At 36.0% G+C, this 14,085-nt stretch overlaps 1 protein-coding gene across 3 annotated transcripts in view; it reads left to right on the plus strand.

The window, feature by feature from the left end:
• Positions 1-1,143: 1,143 nt before the first annotated feature.
• LOC106873989 (leucine-rich repeat-containing G-protein coupled receptor 4) overlaps positions 1,144-14,085 on the plus strand; it is a 115,567-nt gene continuing 102,625 nt past the window's right edge. For 2 of the 3 annotated variants that reach the window (XM_052967787.1, XM_052967791.1), the window contains exon 1: positions 1,144-1,317. The gene's annotated coding sequence lies outside the window, so the exon portion shown is untranslated. Of the gene's footprint in view, positions 1,318-12,058; positions 12,160-14,085 lie in introns of all 3 variants that reach the window. The other variant, XM_052967790.1, reaches the window with a different exon arrangement.

Raw genomic sequence — 14,085 nt, forward strand, 5'->3', positions numbered from 1 at the left:
TTATGCTGAAGCTATAGTCTACAGCTGAGATGGCTAGCATATCTATTCATGTTTATCTTATTTCTAACATTGAGTTAATTTCTTAATATTCTCCGTTTTTTTCTTTTCTTAGATTCTTTTGTATATTTCATCTCACATTTTACGAAAACGATGCCATTCTTTCACTTTCATTTCTATTGCTACTTTCATTTGATAAAGCTTATAATGGAATTGAAGGTTTAGATACCTGTGAAGTTATCTCCTCCCATTATAATTGTTTTGCAGTTTCAAGGAGCTGGAACGGGTCGCCGATTTGTGACGTCCGTGCGAAGCGAAGTGATGAGAATGGTTCCTTAGTACATTACACGGTCGATACAATGAATATAAATAAAACAATGCATATATGTGCCAGAGGGAAATAAGAGACACAACCGGGTAGAATGTTTAAGAGAAGAGTTATTGATATGTTAACATGTGTGATTGTGTGTGCAGCATATATACAGAATAATAGACAGGCCGTCATAAGAGTAATATGTATGCGTGTGTATGTAGGTGTGTTAAGAATATATAAGGATGGCGATGAAGAAGTGAGAGTGAAAGAGTTTGTAGCCATCGAAGTGAGAAGTAAGTTCATAGACACAAGAATGATAAATACCAGTTCGAAGTCAATTGTACACGACAGTTGAAATGCTGTATCAAGAAGTTGCGGCGATGATGCAGAGCCGGTTACGGTACATGTCGTACGTGAAGTTGTGGCTGAGATGCTGCTGCCTGGGTCACTTGGTACAGGAGTTCTCGCAGGTTATATATTCGCTGTTGATCCATAGTGAAGTAATTCACGAACATTGCAGTGTTGTAACCAGAGTGAGTACGTAGAGAGACGTTGACGTTAGGACAAATGGTGGCTGCTGTTGTTTTGTCGCTAGAACTAGCATCAAGACGAGGAGAAGTTAGGTTTCTTTTTTTTATAAGGAGTCGTAGGCTCAGCTGAGGTAGAAAACAGGCTGTCACATGTGACCTTATTTGAAGGCTGCGATTGGTTGGGTTGCATATTGGCGCGCGATAGAGCAAGAGACAAAGTGCGCCAATACCGACCAATCAGAGTAGTGGACACAACAGGGTTCAAAATGCGGCCAAAGGCTAGCTGCTATCTACTACGATCGTATGTATGTATATATAATAGAGAGGAGAGGAGAGGAATTTCACTCAAGTGTACGCTACAAGCTTGTGTGTACCAGTAATATATTAGCATTTGATGTTTTTTCCAAACCTATATCTAGGACCACTCTGGACAATGCTATTGTACAAGGAAATGTTAATATTTTGCCTGTGCAATGGGTATGTATTTTGTTGCAAAATGTTTTTGTTAGTATTCCCTTTTGTGCGAGTATTGAAACTCCGTAGAAATGCGTTCACCTTCAGGATATTTAAAAAAAAAATTTTATGGGCATTACTCCTCCATATTATACATATATATGAACAATATCAGAAAAAGAAAAATATATTTGACTAACAACAAAATTTTTAATTTAGGGATCCTACATGGGCAGATTTCCAGTTCTCTGGTGGTAATAAATAAAAAATATATATACATTCTTTGAAGTAGTTTAAACTTAGAATCTAGTGCATCAAAGAGAGGTTTGCAAACACGTCTGAACAAGTGAGTAGTAATAGTAAATGTGGATGAAAATTTTAGTCGATACCTTCGACTCCAGTACTTGACTGGTATGCTATTTTATCGACCTTGAAAGGATTTGAACTTTATTACAAGGCATTTTCCCCTGTGCTCTATCGACGCTGGCAGTTCACTGCCTCTAATTATTTTTATGATACACTCGACCTAAAATTTGGGGGGGGGGGAATTGACCTCATTACTTGACAAGTATTTTACTTTATCGACCTCTGAGTGAAAGGCAATGTTGTCCTCAGCATGATTTGAACACAGGATGTAAATAACTGATACATATATCCCGCAAGGTATTTTGTTTCGCGCGCTAATGATTTTGCCCTGTCGCTTTTGTCAAATATAAGGTCTCTCGATTTGCTTCAGCTACATTTTTAATTATGTTTTATAATTCGCCTCCTGATCTCAGTTACACTACAGTTAAGGTCTATTACAGTAGAAAAGATTTCATTTTCACTGCTGTAATATGATAACAGTGCAAGGAAAAAGTGTCAACTGAATGTCAAGCAACAGTTACTTTCATTTTCTTTATCACTATAATCTTTGAAGGGATCATTTTATTTAATTCTATTGTACAGCTAGAAAATGCATTAATTGCACGTCATGTGTAGTTTCTATGGTTACTGTGTAAAGAAGACGATATCATGTGATCACTGTTCTATAGATAACTATCACTATAACAACGTGTATTTCTTGACCTGGTGGAGTGATAAGTCAGTTTAACTGCTTCAAGTTGAGTGACTACAAAAAAAAATGCTACTTATTTAGTGTAAAATATGAGGATACGTAATTTTGTCTCTAGACCAGCAAATGAATCTAAGGGTCGCAGTATCATTTTGGAAAATTACAGACACAATATTTGAGTGTGTGTGTCTTCTGAAATATTTGTTAGCACGTAAAATGTTTATTAATATATTATGCAGTGTATAAAGGCAGTGAGTCGACAGAATCGTTATCCCGGCGGGTAAAATGCTTAGTGATATTTCGTCTGTCTTTTTGTTCTGATATTCCACCTCGATCGACTTTGTAACACCGAGAAGGTGTCTATACCTCAGTGGTCAAAACACAATAATTATCCCAAACAAGAACCCAGGAATAATTGAATATTTCTTCAAGAAAATTATTTTATGTTTATTTTATTAAGTTTTTGTTAAAAACCTGATTTGTTTTTTCTTTGATTATTTAAGAAAAGAGTTGTGGTAGATTGATTTACCAAATTATGCAACAATAGTAAAAAAATTAGAAATAGTTGATCTAGATATTTTTTATATGGCTAACCGTAAAAGAAATAATGAAAGGTAAAGTCAGCTTTGGCAGAATTTGAACTCAGAATGTGAAAGTGGACAAAATGCCACTAAACATTTTTCCCAGTGTGCTAATGATTCTGCTTGTTTTCCACCTTAATTGTTGATAGAAAATTAAATGTCCATGAAATATGTTGTATAATAAACCAAAGGTTAGGGGGCAACAGCAAAACATTTACTGCAAGTAAAAGGGGTGGGGATAAAATAAAATCTTTAGGGATGACTTAACTACTACAACAATGTAAGCAAGGAGTGAATTCAGAAGGACAACAGTTTATTCAGTAATAACTAGACAAAGTGTTATGTGCTAAGTTTAGTGTATGTGTGGGAGGGACAAACTAGAGGTGATGTAAGGGTGTGTGAGGAATGCCTAGATGCACCAGCCAAGCTGATGGTAATAGGGAACTTGTTACGTTACAAAAGTAGAGGTTGTTATTGTTGTTGTTGTTGGTGGTGGTGGTTAACTTAAAGAAAGTTCTGGACAAGCAGACTATCAAAGGCATTCCAGGCATTACTAACCCAGCTTATTTACAGGCATAATGTGCATTGGACTAAGACAGTAGGAGGTATCTTGAGTGAAATTTAGTTGCTGCTTTTAGCATGTCAATCTACTATATACAGGCTCTCTGAGTAGCAATGGAATGTGAAAGAGCTGAAACAATGAAAGGATGAAAGTCAATGTTGACCATAGTGGAATCTGAACTCAGAACATAAAGATACACAAAGCATTTTATCTAGTGTGCTAAAAACTCCATTGACTCACCACCTTATCAAAAATAATTATAGCAATCCTTTCCACTATAGGCACAAAACCTAGAATTTTGGTGGGAGGTGTCTAGCTAATTACATTGACCCCATTGTTTGCCTAGCACTTATTTCATTGGCCTCAGAAGGCTGAAAGGCAAAATCGACCTAGGCAATATTTGAGCTTGGAGTGTGAAGAGATGGAAGAAATGCCATTAAGCATTTCTGCCAGTTTGCTACAATAACAATAAAAATAATGGTTTCAAATTTTGGTACAAGGCCAGCAATTCAAAGGCAGGGTACATCAATTACACTGACCCTAGTGTTCAACTGGTACTTATATTATTGATCCCAAAAGGATGAAAGGCAAAGTCAGCCTTGGCAGAATTTGAACTCAGAATGTAAAGACAGGCGAAATGCCAGTAAACATTTTGTCCAATGTGCTAATGATTATGCTAGCTTGCCGCCTCGATAATAATGGTAATAATATTATTCCAGCAATTCCAAAGGAGAGGGTAAGTTGATTACACCGACCCCAGTGTTCAACTGGTACTTATTTTATCGACTCTGAAAGGACACAAGACAAAGTTGATCTCAACGGAATTTGAACTCGCAATGTAAAGATGGATGAAATGCCACTAAGCATCTTTCCCAATGTGCTAACGATTCTGCCAGCTCACCACCTTAATAACAACAATAATAATGATAATAATAATTCTTTCTACTAAAGGCACAAGGCCTTAAATTTTGTGGGAGGGGACTAGCCAATTACATCAACCTCAGTATTTCACTGGTACTTAATTTATTGACCCCAAAAGGATAAAAGGCAAAGTTGACCTCAGTGGAATTTGAACTCAAAACAAAGATGGATGAAATGCTGCTAAGCACTTTACCTGGTGTGCTAACCATTCTGCCTACTCATCGTTGGTGTAAAAGATGGGCAACAGCAAATATTCTGCTCAGTACCATAGATTTGCTTGTCAGTTGCTTGACGTTAACCAGTTGAGCATATCTCTTGGTGGCTGACAATATGTGCATCTGTGATCACGAGTAAATGTAGTGGGGGAACATCATAGCCATGTGTTGAGAGGAATTCTTTGGGATTTGAATATTCACCACTGGAAATATGGGTGTTTCTTTCAACATCCTTAAACAACCCTTATTTAGGGACCCTTTTAGTAGGAAGGGGCTACTCAATGCTACTCGATCTGAAGAAAATTCTAGCTGGGCCCCATCTGCATGGTCATGTGCTGTTTATCTTGATATAAGATTACCATGTCGCGCACATATGATTATGATGCATGTGCCTGGTGAACCCTTATCAGAGAGTAGTCATGATGGGTATATTGGGCTCCATATATTTGTACCCCAGTGTCACTTTGATGGCATGCACTGCTCTCTCACTCAATAATAATAATATTATCTCAAAATACAAAGATCTGGAAATAGAGTAACCCAAATGTGGAGCCAAAAAACAGAAACAATCCCTATAATAATGGATGCATTAAGTATAATTAAAAAACATTCAGACAAATACATAACCAAAACACTAAGACTTACAGATGTATATAACATACAGCAAATAACACTACTAGGCACCATGCACATCCTACGTCAAGCACTTTCAATACAGTGAAAATAAGAGCACAACAAACCACAGCACATACCCAAGGCACAGAGAGCTGCACTCAGTAGTGCAGTGAAAGCACATGATAAAATTAAAACTACTGAATAATAATAATAATAACTTCCACCAGTCATAATTTATGTTCCAGTTTATGACCATGCTGGGAACAATCAATATTCATGGGAATCCACTAAAGAAGATTAACAGGAGTTAAAAATATCTCCTGTACCTATCAACAACAAATCAAAGGATACTGATCAGCTGGTCTGTATACATGCTGAATTAATGAGTGTGTGTGTGTGTGTGTGTTTTAAAGAGCAGCTGGTATTAAGGAATCAAGATGAGCTGCACAATTTAGAATTCCTTAGGGAATAAAATTCTCACAACAGAATTGTAAAATAATGTAATCTTATTTTAATCACTACACCAAATAAAAATCTACTCTGTCATGTCCCTTTACAGACATTGTATTCAATGTGTACTTAAATTATCTTAACAAATTGTTTGTCTTGACTGGGTCTATTAAAAATAGTTATCTCAGCTTTATCCATGTTTCATACAACAGATTAAAAGATTAACAAAATATTTGGTAATCTTTTAAACTGATTATATACAGCTGATTCACATATTAATAATTAGAAGTACTCCATTGGGACACTAAATAAATAAACCTCAGCTGAAAGGGCTTGTGGGATTTAAATAATATTTAAAAGATTATTTTGAAAATTATTGTTTGTAAGTAGTATTGCAAGAAATATGGTGCCTTTCTAACTGATGAAAATGCAAGATTGACTAATTATTTCTTAGTAAAATCAATAATAACATTAACTGAAAAGGTGTAGCCTAGTAGGTAGGTTGTTTGGTTCATGATCAATAGGTCATGTTTTTATTCCTGAAATGGGTGGCACATCTTGTCTTTGAGCAAGGAATTTCATTTCACTTTGCTCCATTCTACTCAGTTGTAATGTGTACCAAATCACTGATGGAGCAGCCCTTTCTCCCTCTAGCTATCATCTCATGGCTATTCCACTGGATTAAATTGTGAGAGCCAAAAAGAAGTCTATGTCTGCTCATGACTATGTAGGCATCTAAAACAATTAGCAAAAGTATGGTACATATTGTCAAACCAAACTTGCACCTGAGTGATGGCCAGCAGTACTTTAAATTATTTATTAACCCTTTTGTGACTATATTGCTAATCTGTCTTTTATCTTTCACTTGTTTCAGTTATTAGACTGTAACCATGCTGGGGCACAACTAATAACTGTATTTCTTATGTGTTTCGATTATTTTTCAATATGACCAGGATTTAAAATTGGTAATCAAATTCATATCTCACAAAAATATACTTATTTCATATTATTAGCCTATAATGGAGTACTGCATCCACATCTGCAATGGTACTTGTGTTGCACTCATACACTTCTAACTCACTTGTCTTTCTTCCTTCCATTACTTATTCTGTGTCTTCTCCCAGTAACCAAAAAAATCTTTGAGTGAGCTTCTTCCATCAAGTATTCTCTTTAATGTGTTTTATTTCATATGTATGAGTTCTTGCTTTAAATTACATACTCCTTGAATTTAGAATTTAGCAATATTCATCCAAAATATTCTACACATTTTATGTTCAAGCTGGCCATATCCAGCCTCTCACACCCACCCTACAATATCATTCTAAAAATAAACAATCACCTCATGGAAATCTCAAAGTTACAAGATAATGATTAACTAAAAAAACAATGTGAATAAATAAGCATAACATTTGATAAAGTAGTCTGAATAAAGGGATAAAGAGACATGTGAGGAGCAGTTACCAGAGACTTTGCAGTCCTTTCCAAAGTGGTGAGATTGTTGTTATTATTTTTGTTGTTGTTATGAGGCCAGCCTTGATTGAGCAGGTCTAGGTCTAGGATGATATTTCAGATGTGATTGTCACTTCTTTTTGTATATCCATGACTACAAAGTCCTCCACTATTTGTATTCCCAACAGACTATTATTACATCCTATTCCTTACAGGAAGAAATCATACTGACACTCTGCCCTCTACTAACCTTTGATTGGAATTTAGCATAAACTTGAAATTTCACATGGTGGTAGACCAATGCAAGTGTTTTTACTTTCTGTATTGAATTGGTTGCTGTCATCATCATCATCATCATCATCATCATCATCATCATTTAACATCCGTATGCCATGCTGGTGTTGGTTGGATGGTTTGATAAGAGCTGGCCAGTCTCCAATTGTCTGTTTTAGCTTGGTTTCTATGGCTCGATGCCCTTCCTAATGCCAGCCACTTTACAAAGTGTGCTAGGTGCTTTTTACATGCTAGTGGCACAGGTACTTTTACATAGAACTGGCATGAGTGCATTCTAAGTGGCACTGGCACCCACAAGATAAAGACCTCTCAGGTGGGAGAGGGCGTAGGGACATAGCCATAAAGGACATGCCTGTATGTAATGTCATAAATTCTGCTGACATCAGCATTTTTTAGGCAACCTTCCAAAAATACTAAACCTTGACCATGAACATGCTAACCTGTCTATGTGGATTCTTAAATTAGCCTTGGAATGTTGTACAGCACTTGTACATTATAAGGTTATATACAGTATTTGCAATCTAATTTAAATGACTCTTCCCATAAAAATAGTTATTTCAGGAAACAGGTGATTTTGGCAACAGAGATAAATGAAATAAAAACTATTTTCAAATGGAACTTTGTTAGACCTCCAGAGATGTAGATAAAAACAAACAGATGATGACAATACTCTTGTGTTGACCTTAAAACAGTCTAGTATTACATTCTCAAAAAGAAATCGCATATAAAGCAACAGCAGCATACACATAGATGCAATTTCCATAATTCAAGAGGGTTGGAATGTGATGACAGACTTGTAAAATTTAAAGAACATGTGCATAAATATATAAATGCTCCAAAAAACATGCCAAATGTATTAAAACTGAAGGTCACAAACCCTCACTATCACAATTTCTGCTGTTTTGAAAAAGTTTTTTTTTAAAATACAATGGTGGTCTTCATGAACCCTCCACTCCACCCACAAGGGAATTGGATTAAAGATGGGTTGTATGATCTGAAGAGATTTTGCTGTTATTTCTAGCAAATCAAGTGATCCTGTAGAAATCATAAATCCACTTCTGTAGGTTGAACTTTTATCTTTTACTTGTTTCAGTCATTTGACTGCGGCCATGCTATGGCACCACCTTGAAGAGTTTCTTTGTTGAACAAATCAACCGTGGGACTTATTCTTTTAAAGCCTAGTACTTATTCTATTGGTCTCTTTTGCTGAACTGCTAAGTTATGGGGACATAAACACATCAACACTGGTTGTCAAGCAGTGGTAGTGGTGGGACAAACACCGACATGAAGACACACACACACACACACATGACAGGCTTCTTTCAGTTTTCATCTCCCAAGGCTTTGATTGAGCCAAGAGTATAGTAGAAGACACTTACCCAAGGTGTCACACAGTGAGACTGAACCTAGAACCATGTAGTTGGGAAGCGAGCTTCTTAAAACATCGAGAAAAGAAACCTAGCTGTTGCTTGCAATAAACACATCTAAAGCAAAATTTATTTTCATAGATACACATATAAAATACTACTGTGGACCTAATTTACTATTTTGCTTCTGTGGACCCCACCAAAAATTTTATATGAACCCCAAGGGATCTTATGGGACCTGGTTGAGAATCACTGCTGTAAAAGTTCCCTCATACATGAGAAGATTTAGGTGCTATTTCTTATTTCTTTCTTGCCCCCAAGGGGCTAAACATAGAGGGGACAAACAAGGAAAGGACAGACAAAGGGATTAAGTCGATTACATTGACCCCAGTGTGTAACTGGTACTTGATTTATTGACCCCGAAAGGATCAAAGGCAAAGTCAACCTCGGCGGAATTTGAACTCGGAACGTAACGGCAAACGAAATACCGCTAAGCATTTCACCCAGCGTGCTAACGTTTCTGCCAGCTCGCCACCTTTAGGTGCTATTTCTAGCATATGATTCACTACATAGATGTTCCTTCAGAGAGCCGGAAAGGTTAATACAGTTGATGTTTAGCTCCAACATATCAAGGCTGAGTTTGAAAAAAAAATAGCTTGACTTAACCTAATTTGTTAATGTAAAGACATCTCTGTTTACTACTAATGACTAATTAAAGACTAAGGCAAAATTATTTTATCATATTATTAAAACAGACTGCCAACTTTGAAACACTTGAAATAACATAAATGAGATTATTGAAGGTAATTTTAGACAAAGACTATGATAGTTCCAAAACAGTTATGGCAACTACATGTTGATAACACTGTTAAACAGTTCCTTTCAGACTACAATAGATAACTGAGAGAATACTTCTTTAGACAAGAATCTTAGATATGAAGAATGGATGTTATAATTTTTTTCATTGTCTTCATTGGTGAAGCTGCACAGCCTATAGTTAGGGTGTTAGCTCATGACCATAAAGTTGTGTTTGATTCCTTAGGTGCAGGCATGGCTGTATAGTTAAGAAACTCACTTTGCAATCATGTGGTTTCCAATTCAGTCCCATAGTGCAGTATCTTGGGCAAGTGTCTCAGGCTAACAAGTACCTTGTGTGTGAATTTGGTAGATAGAAACTGTGGAGAAGCCTTGTGTGTGTGTGTGTGCATGTGAGTAAGTGAGTGAGTGTGTACATGTGTGTGTGTGTGTGTGTGTATCACCTCCACCACTGCACAGCAACTGGTTTTGGTTTGTTTACATCCCTGTAATTTAGCAATTCAGCAAAAAATAACAAAAAAGAGATAGAATCCAAACTTAAAATTAAGTCTTGGGGTCAATTTGTTTGACTTCAAATCAGTGCTCCAGCTTGGCTACAGTCCAACAACTGAAATGAGTAAAAAGTAACTTCATTTCACGTTGTTACTGTCTACTAAAAAGTAATGAATACCAACCAGGTAATCATTACATTCGAGACACTAACCTGTTACTCCAGATGGAGCCAATGAATTGAAAGAAACATTTAACCCTTTCATTATTGTATTTATTTTGAGATGTTCTGTGTTTCTTTCAATTACTTTAAATATAACAAAGAATTTAGTAAAATAACTTAGTTATAATTCAGCTAGTATTAGGAACATAGATTCTGACTAAGGTTTGGTGGAAGATTTTAATTCAAAACTTATGGAAACAAGACATTTGTACTCAGAGCCAGAGCCGGTTTCAGCCGGGTTAGTAACGAAAGGGTTAAACACAAAATAATTTGTTATGAGAGTCAATATTGTGTTCTGATCTCAGATCTTGACTTAGGGTGGGAAATTTTCTATATCAAAATTATGACCTTTATAAGAATTTTATAAGCTTTTGAGAGAATGTGAAATAATTCTTGTTCAGAACAAAGGCTCTTGAAGTGCATCACATAAAGGTATAGATAATAGTATGTAAATATTTGATTGAAAAACCCCTTTTGGTTATTCAGCCCAATATTGACACACTATTATTTATAGCCTTATGTGATGTGCCTTGTTATAAATAACAGCATGAAAATAATGGGCTGAAAAACCCTTCCTGGTTCTATCCAAAAAGGGTTTCTCAACACAATATTTGCATGCTATTATTTATAGCTTTATGTAATGTGCATTGAGAGCCAGTGTTTTAGAAAAGAATTAACTGACCTTTGTGTTATGTTAACTGGTTAGGTCAGCTTGATACAGTTTGCATCAACTACACTTCTTATATTGGATATATAATGTTAACAATGATGTGGTTGCTTAGTCCTTCCAACACAGTCATCCTTGATCATGCAGACCTATGATCAAAACCTTTCAGCCTTGACTGTCCCATCATAGTCGCATTTACCAAGTGACTTGGTCTGAGATTGTGTATTAAAACTGAAGCAATTTATGTTGTTGAAGGGCCATTTGAGCTAACTTCACACTTCCGTTGCAACAACGACCATGTTCAGTAGCATAGCTGGAGGGAATGAAGTCTGCCCCAGACAACACTTTTATGGGAGTGGCACTTTTGGGTCTACTTTATAATTCTGTACAGACTCATGGGGCTGTGGGTGAAGGAGTAAGGAAAATCAAGGGCTGCCCCAGGCAGCACACTTTGTAGCTACACCACTAACAAGGCTGGAAGCAAGTGGCAAAAAATTTGACATCTTAGAAAATAAATGAAAAATGAACATTTTATCTTTTTACCCAGGAAGACAGGCAATACCTATGGCTCTCCTCTGGGCATCTGAGATTAGTCAAAAAGATAACCTCAAACTGGACACCTGGCACAAATGCATGCAATGGAGTGGACTCTGCCAAAGGCATCCAGGGTTCCTTGCAATTGTGCTAAATTGAGCAACGGACCAGGTCTACCATCCACATAAGCCATGGTGGGATTAGAACTCAGAACTTAAAGATCCATAACTATACCCCCAGGTATCCAATACAATGTTCTTACAGTTCCACCAATTCCCCATCCTGGATTTGTACCATTTCTTTTTTTTTTTTGTTTTTTGTAAGCTTGCAGTTTATAATCATAAAAAAAGGGAAAGTAAATTGTCCTTAAAACATTGAAAGTAAATTGAGATAAAAGCTATACGTAATGTCAGGCTCTTACCCACATATAGTACTTTCACTTTTTTAGAACAATATACTTTCACTTTTTTATAACACTAAACTGCATGTTAACACATTTTCTTTTTTATATATCAACCTCAAAAAAAGATGAAAGGCAAGGCTGACCTCAACAGGATTTGAACTCAGAATACTTAATCCCTGTGAGACATTCTATCCTACACCCCAGTGATTCAGCCAATTCACTGCCTGTAAGTTAACAAATTTATGCATCTTCTTAGACGTTCAACAATTTATTTCATCATTTTTTTAAATATAGTGCATCTAGGACTACATCATCTTATGTGTACACTCCTTAACATTATACCCACTTACATGTGAATGTTCTGTTGGAATAGACTATACTGCAGCAGATACTATGAGAGGAACACTCATATTGGTTTTTGGTGCAAAATGCACTCTTGTTTATATCGCTAATTAGATGAATCACCACCACCTCCAATGCTGAGACCAGCAGATCATGTGATTTTGACCTTCCCTGGCCTTATCAATGCTGGACATTTGTCTGCTAAAGACAGCAGTGACTCATCTCAGCACTGGAGGTGGCAGGGATTTATCTCCTTGATAGCAACATAAACAAGAGCGGAGGGGAGGGGAGAAGGAAGATGGGAGGGAAGGAGGAGGGGGTGCAATGGTGGTGGTGGTGGTGAGAATGTTGATGAAGGTGATTGAGGATGATGACGATGATGATAATGATGATGATGGTGATGGTGATAGCAGAAGCTACAGCTAAGCAAGTGCGTGCAGTTCCAGATAAACCCTAACCTTTATCTATCCATTCACGTGTCACTCAAAGCTCAAAACCTTTCTCTCAACACAAACACTGCATCAAAAACCAACAAAGCATGATTTCTTCCGTAAAACATTAACAATTAAAAAATCATAGATTTGATGAGGGAACAATTGCAGAACCATTTCCCTTTCATCTTCTGTCTTCACAGAAAGATTTCTTCTTGATAATAGATTTATTTATTTATTTTTTTTAAATAAATATTTTTCCTTTTCTTCTTTTAATTATTGTAGGAAATGTATGTAAGCACATGTATGAAAGTAAATGTGATAATATACAAATATATGCTTAAATAAATATATACATGTATTTGATTTCAAAACTTGTTTTCACTGTATTTCTTATGAGAGTAGGTGTATGTATGTGTGTTTGTGTGTGTGTGTACAAGCATTTTGATTTTAATCAAATATATATATTTATAAACAATTCATGCACACACTCATATATGTATGTTCATATGTATTATGTATGTTCATATGTATTATGTATGTATGTGTGTGTGAGGGTGTTTTGATTTTAATCAAGTATATATATTTATATACACACACATGCACATATATATATGCATTTATGTATGTGTGCGTGTTTATATATATATATATATATATATACATACTTTTACACATACATGTATATGTGTATGTATATATTTGTGTATGTATGTGTGTGTGTGTATGCTTTTGTGCATGCATATGTGTGTGCATGAGTGTAATTTATTCTCATCCTCCATGTACATTATATTGAATTTTAATCTTAAATACTTAAATCCTTTAATGCACAAATAATGATTATAAAACTCAACAGGTTTTGAATTAGTTTACGGTTCAGAAACCATGTCAAAATCTGATGTCATTTATTATATATTTTTTTGAATAGTTGTTTTCTAGTTTACAACACAAAACAGTATTTTTAATAGTTACAATTTATGATGCCCAACACTTCGGTTTCATGGAAGAGTAGAGAGAATTAGTGATGTGTATGCCTTTCTCTGAAGTATAAAGCAAGGAATAAATATTTGAAACTGATTTTTGCAGAATTATGGTTTACACACTCAATATACCCACTCTCTTTTACTTGTTTCAGTCATTTGACTGCGGCCATGCTGGAGCACCGCCTTTAGTCGAGCAAATCGACCCCAGGTCTTATTCTTTGTAAGCCTAGTACTTATTCTATTGTTCTCTTTTTGCCAAACCACTAAGTTACGGGGACGTAAACACACCAGCATCGGTTGTCAAGAGATGGGGGGGGGGCAAACACAAACATACACACACACACATATATATATACATATATACGACGGGCTTCTTTCAGTTTACGTCTACCAAAT

This window comes from Octopus bimaculoides, chromosome 5 (genome assembly GCF_001194135.2).
Source record: "Octopus bimaculoides isolate UCB-OBI-ISO-001 chromosome 5, ASM119413v2, whole genome shotgun sequence".
NCBI classification, from domain to species: Eukaryota; Metazoa; Mollusca; class Cephalopoda; order Octopoda; family Octopodidae; genus Octopus; species Octopus bimaculoides.